Here is an 8,006-nt window from a genome sequence, read left to right on the forward strand (position 1 = left end):
AAGGAATCAAACATATCATATTCAATGATCTACAAGTTTTATGTAGGATTTTATGACTAACCATGTGAATGACCAATTCCTGTCAACTCTCTAAATAGATATAAGTGAAGCAAGAGAGTTTAATTTCTTTCCACAAAAGATATGCCCATGCTCTAAAAAATATAAGTGAAGCAAAAGAGCATTCTACAAATGGCGGTTTTCTATGTGAAGAGAAACAGGCAATCCAAACTTCAAATGATATAAGTGAAGCACATGAAGCATTCTATAAAGCCATACTCAAAAGATATAAGTGAAGTGCAAAGAGCATTCTATAAATCAACCAAGGACTATCTCATACCAGCATGGTGCATAAAGGAAAAATGAAAACTAAAGCAAAAGACGCTCCAAGATTTGCACATATCGCATGAACGAAACGAATCCGAAAACATACTGATACTTGTTGAAGAAAGAGGGGATGCCTTCCGGGGCATCCCCAAGCTTAGACGCCTGAGTCTCCTTGAATATTTACTTGGGGTGCCTTGGGCATCCCCAAGCTTGAGCTCTTGCCTCTCTTCCTTATTCTCACACCGAGACCTTCTCGATCATCGAACACTTCATCCACACAAAACTTCAACTGAAAACTCGGTAAGATCTGTTAGTATAATAAAGCAAATCACTACTCTAAGTACTGTTGCAAACCAATTCATATTTTGTTCTTGCATTATATATACTGTAATATAAATTTTTCATGGCTTAATCCACTGATATAAATCGACAGTTTCATCAAAACAAGCAAACTATGCATCAAAAATAGAATCTGTCTAAAACAGAACAGTCTGTAATAATCTTAACATTCACCATACTTCTGATACTTGAAAGTTTCTGAAAAAATTAGGAAAAATAAACAATTTGTATAGAAAGACAGTGCAAAAAGAGTCAGAACCGTTTGACGTTCCAGTAAAAAAAATGAAAAATCGCGCACTACAGCCAAAGTTTCTGTCCCGCACCGTACAAACCAACAAGCATTGTAAACATCCTAAAGGAAAAACTTGGCACATTATTTTTATAATACAATGGAATTGTACAAGGGGATAATTATTTTTGTTGAAAAGTTTCTGTAATCAAGATTCATAAAGTTTTCGTGAGCATGAACAAAGTTCAAGGCTAGCTCCCACTTCAACAATGCTCGTCTTTCTCACTTTCGCTTTTCTTTTTGAAAAGTTTCGGGTTCCCCTCTTTATTTTTTTTGTTTTTTAAACTATATAAAAGCACTCAACAGAAATAAATGACTCTCTAAAACTTCTGGGTTGTCTCCCTGACAGCGCTTTCTTTAAAGCCATTAAGCTAGGCATATAGTGCTCAAGTAGTGAATCCACCCGGATCCCAAGGTATATCAAAGCCAATTTTAATTAGCAATGATTTGACATTTAGTAGTGAGCACAAGGCAACATATATCATGCAACAACGAAGTCTAACTCTCTTCCTATGCATCGGCATGTCATAAAAGAACAATTCATGCACACAAAGTAAAGGCCAATGCATAGTATAAATAGTTTCTTGCAATTTTTTCGTGTTGGAAACATAGAGAGGTGGAGACACAGTTCCCCTCTCATAATAATTGCAAGTAGGAGCAGCAAGCACATGCATATTATATTCATAAAAATCATCATGTGCAACGGTATAAGGAAACCCATCAATATAATCCTTAATAAGGGTAAAGTTCTCTGATATAGTGTAGTTGGGAGAATTCGAAAAGATAATAGGACTATCATGCGTGGGTGCAATAGCAACAATTTCATGTTTAACATAAGGAACTATAGCAAGTTCATCTCCATAAGCATAATTCATATTGGCATCTTGGCCACAAGCATAGCAAGCATCATCAAAAAGGGATATTTCAAGAGAATCAACGAGATCATAACAGTCATCATAGCAATCATCCTTTGGTAAGCACGAAGGGAAATTAAACAATGTATGAGTTGAAGAGTTACTCTCATTAGAAGGTGGGCACGGGTGATCAATCCGCTCTTCCTCCTTTTGTTCTTCACTCTCCTCCTCATCTTTTTGATCCAATGAGCTCATAGTTTCATCAATTTCTTCTTCCATAGATTTCTGCAAAATATTAGTCTCTTCTGGGACAGCGGAGACTTTCTCAATAAACGCATCAATATCAGAATTGAATTCATAATTGGCATAGCAATATTTAAGGATAGCTAAATTTTCAGGTCTATAAACAACATCATAGAGATTTTCGAACTCTTTGAACATAGATTCAATTTCATAAGCACCCATAAAACCAACAAATTCTTCTATTTGTTCCACATCATAGTAATCATATATACCTCTAGCATAAGAAGCCAAGGTTTAATTATCATTAAATTCGCATGAAAAGGGAAGGTGTGGAGACTTCATCCTAGAGCAACAAGTATAATCATATCTCAAGCATAGTTGCCTAGCATACCAATATAACATATAAATTTGATCCCATAATAGTTTCCCTTTTTGAGTCAAGCGATAACCCCTAAAGTATTCACGTTGATCCAATGTGTTTCCCATAACATAGTTGAATGGGGTTTTCTCAGGATTATTGAAGTAGTACATAATGTCTTTCACATAACGAGCATCGAGGATTTTAGGAGGTTCCCCATCTCCATGAGTAGCAAGTACACCTAATTTGTTTTTGGTATTTCGTGTTCCATATCCATAACTAAAGATAAAGAACAACTAAGAACAGCAAATAAAAATTACTTAGTGATAAAGCAAACAAGCACACATGAGAATATTCACCCCACGCTATTGCTCCCCGGCAATGGTGCCAGAAAAAGGTCTTGATAACGCACAAGTATAGGGGATCAATTATAGCCTCTTTCGATAAGTAAGAGTGTCGAACCCAACGAGGAGCTAAAGGTAGAACAAATATTCCCTCAAGTTCTATCAACCACTGAGGGAGTCCTGGACTAGGGGGTGTCCGGATAGCCGAACTATCATCGTTGGCCGGACTCCAAGACTATGAAGATACAAGATTTAAGACTTCGTCCCATGTCCGGATGGGACTTTCCTTGGTGTGGAAGGCAAGCTTGGCGATACGGATATGTAGATCTCCTACCATTGTAACCGACTCTGTGTAACCCTAGCCCTCTCCAATGTCTATATAAACCAGAGGGTTTTAGTCCGTAGGACGAACAACAATCATACCATAGGCTAGCTTCTAGGGTTTAGCCTCCTGGATCTCGTGGTAGATCTACTCTTGTACTACCCATATCATCAATATTAATCAAGCAGGAGTGGGGTTTTACCTCCATCGAGAGGGCCCGAACCTAGGTAAAAACATCGTGTCCCTTGTCTCCTGTTACCATCCGCCTAGACGCACAGTTCGGGACCCCCTACCCGAGATCCGCCGGTTTTGACACCGACATTGGTGCTTTCATTGAGAGTTGCTCTGTGTCATCGCTCATAGGCCTGATGGCTCCTTCGATCATCAACAACGACGCGGTCCAGGGTGAGACTTTTCTCCCCGGATAGATCTTCGTATTCGGAGGCTTTGCACTACGGGCCAATTTGCTTGGCCATTTGGAGCAGATCGAAAGCTACGCCCCTGGCCATCAGGTCAGATTTGGAAGTTTGAATTATACGTCCGACATCCGCGGAGACTTGATCTCCGACGGATTCGAGCCACAGTCGAGCGCGCCGCATTGTCACGACGGGCATGGTTTAGCTCTGCTGCCGGACAGTGCCCTAGAGGCCGCACAAGAGTCCGCTCCGACCCTTAACTCGGAGCCGACTGCACCAATCGAGGATGGGTGGCTAGACACTGCCTCGGGGGCTGCCACGGCGATGGAGCCGAATACCGACCCTGTCCCTTGTAAAGCTTATGACTCCAAGGTGCCGGACTCTTCGCCGGACTCCGAACCTCCCGCACCCCTACCGATCGAATCCGATTGGGCGCCGATCATGGAGTTCACCGCTGCGGACATCTTTCAGCACTCGTCTTTTGGCGACATCCTGAATTCGCTAAAGTATCTCTCTCTATCAGGAGAGCCCTGGCCGGATCACGATCAGGACGGTTGGGATGCGGACGACGAAGAAATTCAAAGCCCACCCACCACCCACTTTGTAGCCACTGTCGATGACTTAACCGACATGCTAGACTTCGACTCCGAAGATATCGACGGTATGGACGATGATGCCGGAGACGACCAAGAACCAGCACCTACGGGGTGCTGGAAAGCCACCCCAACTCACGATGTATATATGGTGGATACACCTAAAGGAAGCGATAACGAGGAACAACGGGACGCTGCGAAGGATAATTCCCCCAAAAAACAGCCGAAACGGCGACGCAAGCGCCGCCCAAAGTCCCACCTCGACAACGACAGCACCCATACAGACCCAGCCATAGAGCAGGGCGAACCAGTGGACAACGAACATGCCACCAAGCAACCATCCGAACAGGATGAATTGGATAAACAACCCATCCCCGGCGAAAACAACAGTGTGGATGATCTCACGCCGGACATATCGTTGGAGCAGAAGAACCTCCACAAAAGGCTCGTCGCCACTGCACGAAGTCTAAAGAAGCAGAAGCGGAAGCTCAAAACAGCGGAAGACGTACTCAGAATGAGATGGAGCAAAGTACTCAAGACCGCAGACAAATACAACGATAGTCACCAAGCAAAAAGCTACCAGAAGCGTAAACTACTGCCCGAATTCGACGAGGAGGCCATAGAGCCCCCACAGTCAAAAAACAAAGAGGTCGCCCGGTCGTATGGACGACCACATGGCAAACAAAGAGCGGCAAGCGGCGCCGCACACAAGCCGGCACGTGATCCATATAAGGATCCTCGTAAAGAGGACGACCCGGTCAGGTCCATTTATGGGTCCAGAAAGCAACCTTCAGAAAGCAAAACAACACATCTAGTATTCGAAAATCACGGCACACCCAAATACAGGGGCGCCGCACACCCCTTATGTTTCACCGATGAGGTGCTTGATCATGAATTTCCAGCGGGATTCAAACCCGTAAACATAGAGGCATACGACAGAACAACAGACCCTGGAGTCTGGATTGAGGATTACATCCTGCACATACATATGGCCAGAGGAGACGACCTCCACGCCATAAAATACCTACCCCTCAAGCTCAAAGGGCCAGCCCGGCATTGGCTCAAAGGCCTCCCAAAAAATACCATTGGAAGTTGGGAAGAGCTCGAGGATGCGTTTCGGGCAAATTTTCAGGGGACTTATGTCCGCCCTCCAGATGCACACGATTTAAGTCACTTAACTCAAAAGCCCGGAGAGTCAGCCCGCAAATTCTGGAACAGGTTCCTCACCAAAAAGAACCAAATAGTCGACTGTCCGGACGCCGAAGCCTTAGCAGCTTTCAAACATAACGTCCGAGACGAATGGCTCGCCAGACACCTCGGCCAGGAAAAGCCAAGGACAATGGCCGCACTAACAAGCCTCATGACCCGCTTTTGCGCGGGAGAGGATAGCTGGCTGGCAAGATGCAGCACCAGCGACCCAAGTACATCCAAGGTCAGGGATGGAAATGGGAAACCACGACGCAGAAAAGACCAACGCCGGACTAAGGAAAATGGCCCAAAGAGCACGGCAGTCAACGCCGGGTTCAAAAGCTCTAGGCAGAACAACAAAACACTGCCTCTCAAGGACAACAACGACGAGCTATCCAACCTAAACAAAATCTTGGACAGGATATGTCAAATCCACAGCACCTCCGGGAAGCCTGCAAACCATACCCACAGAGATTGTTGGGTCTTCAAACAGTCCGACCAACTTAATGCCGAACACAAGGGGCTCGAAACACCAAGTGAGGACGATGACAAACTCCACAAGGAGAGCACCGGCAAACAAAGGAATTTCCCACAAGAGGTCAAAACAGTAAATTCACTTCATGTGATAACAGGTAAAAATAGAGCGGCGCCCATTAAAATGCGCGCCCCACGGTCCACCCCAGTGGAGTCCAGACACTGGATGTCAAAACCAATCACCTTCGACCATCAGGATTACTCCGGAAGTATCCGAAACGCAGGATGGACTGCCCTGATATTAGATCCTATAATCGACGGACTGCAATTTACACAAGTCCTAATGGACGGCGGGAGTGATCTAAACCTGCTATATCAGGACACAATCCACAGAATGGGGATAGACCCAACCAAAATACGCCATAGCAACACTTCCTTCAAAGGAGTGATGCCAGGCCCATACGCCTATTGTACGGGCTCTCTACCACTAGAAGTTGTGTTCGGTTCATCCGACAACTCCCGTCGCGAAAAGCTAGTCTTCCACATCACCCCATTTAAAAGTAGCTATCAAGCACTATTGGGACGCGAAGCTTTCACCCGCTTTAACGCAATACCGCATTATGCATCTCTTACACTCAAAATGCCCGGTCCATGCGGCATAATCATATTAAAGGGAAACCTTGAGTGTTCCTCGAATAAGGAAGAAAGTGAGACTGCCTTGACATCCACACATTAATCCGGCTTTGCCGATCAAAGCCCCCAAACAGGTCATCCAGACCCCGGACACGGTTAGACGAGTCCGGCGCAAATAAACAAGGGGCTTACCAGCCGCGTACCCCCTTACAAGGGGTTGCACGCATGTACAATAAGAGACAATAAAGCTCAATTTTATTCATTTTTTGAATTATACTCTGTTTATACATTTTTCGCACGATCCTTTTCAAACTAAGTTCTTCTCTTTTACAGATGAACACCATGCTACGCCCGTCCAGGATACGGCACAACGGAGACACAGGCGCAGACGTGCAGTAGGGACCCGTTGCAAGGATTCTTTTCAGATTAAGACCCTACGTAAACCTTTTTTTACTGTCTCTTGTTGATACACATCCCCCGGTTTCTTACCATAACCGAGGAGGAGGCTGGCGTTTTGGCATCGACTGCGTCAGAAGTTTTCGCGCGTACCTGGACACTAGGGGCTTAGGGCATTGTTCTGCCCATTTTCATAAAGACCAAATACCTTAGGGAGTGTTCGGCGTCTCGAGTTAGGTCTTATATGCATCAGCTCCGAATCATGTCTTTGGTCAAATGTTGGGTTTGCTAGGCTCCTGTGTTTTGCTGCCGTACGTTCTGTTCTATCGGCTAACGCGGCACCAGGAGAACTACTGCGATTGTGCCCCGGTTCGGCCTGGTGAGCACCTCAGTAGAGAAAGCTGAAAACTGACTGTCATGATATAGCGAGAGACTGGTCAACCACTCGATCGACCACCGGAATTTTTAGAATTCCTCCGCTTTGACGAAGGACCGTTTCCCGGTCAGGCACATACGCGCCCCGAATTCGGAGAGCGCGGTGCCCCCAGGGGCTATATAGTAGCCCCACCTTCGAACTCCTATGGCTAAGTGGAAGTGATAAAGCATTATAGTCCGGTTGCCTAGTTTGCTACGCTATCACCTCCTTCACAGGAACAAGACGTTGGATTAAGTGTGAAAATGCGCTTTTTTGCAAACACCCCCGCACTATGTGCGTGGGGGCTGAAGCCGAAGACTGCCATCTTTCAGGTTATATACACATATACATTAACGACCGCACAGGAGGTATTTCAATACTTGAATGCACAAGTATAAAAAGCCTTTATATTATATATTTTTGAAACACGGTTTCACAAATCATACATGTCATTTGAACATAACGTTTTTCGTGCACTGCGACTCTATTAAATGAGCGCCCTGAAGGACTTCCTCAAAATAGTGCTCGGCTGGTAATCGGCTTCTGTCCGAATCCTGGGATGCAATGTCGGTGGCCTCCATCTCTGCCCAGTATGTTTTGACATGGGCGAGCGCCATCCGTGCACCCTCTATGCACGCCGACCGCTTCACCACCTTGATATGCGGCACCGCCTCAAGGAACTGCTGCACCAAGCCAAAATAACTCTTCGGCTCGGGCCTTTCCAGCCACAGATGAGCCACGACATCCTTCATGGCAAGTCCGGACAACCTATTCAGCTCAGCCCACTCGGCTAACCGATCGGTCAATGGAAGTGGATG

This window comes from Triticum aestivum, chromosome 3B (genome assembly GCF_018294505.1).
Source record: "Triticum aestivum cultivar Chinese Spring chromosome 3B, IWGSC CS RefSeq v2.1, whole genome shotgun sequence".
Classification (NCBI taxonomy): domain Eukaryota; kingdom Viridiplantae; phylum Streptophyta; class Magnoliopsida; order Poales; family Poaceae; genus Triticum; species Triticum aestivum.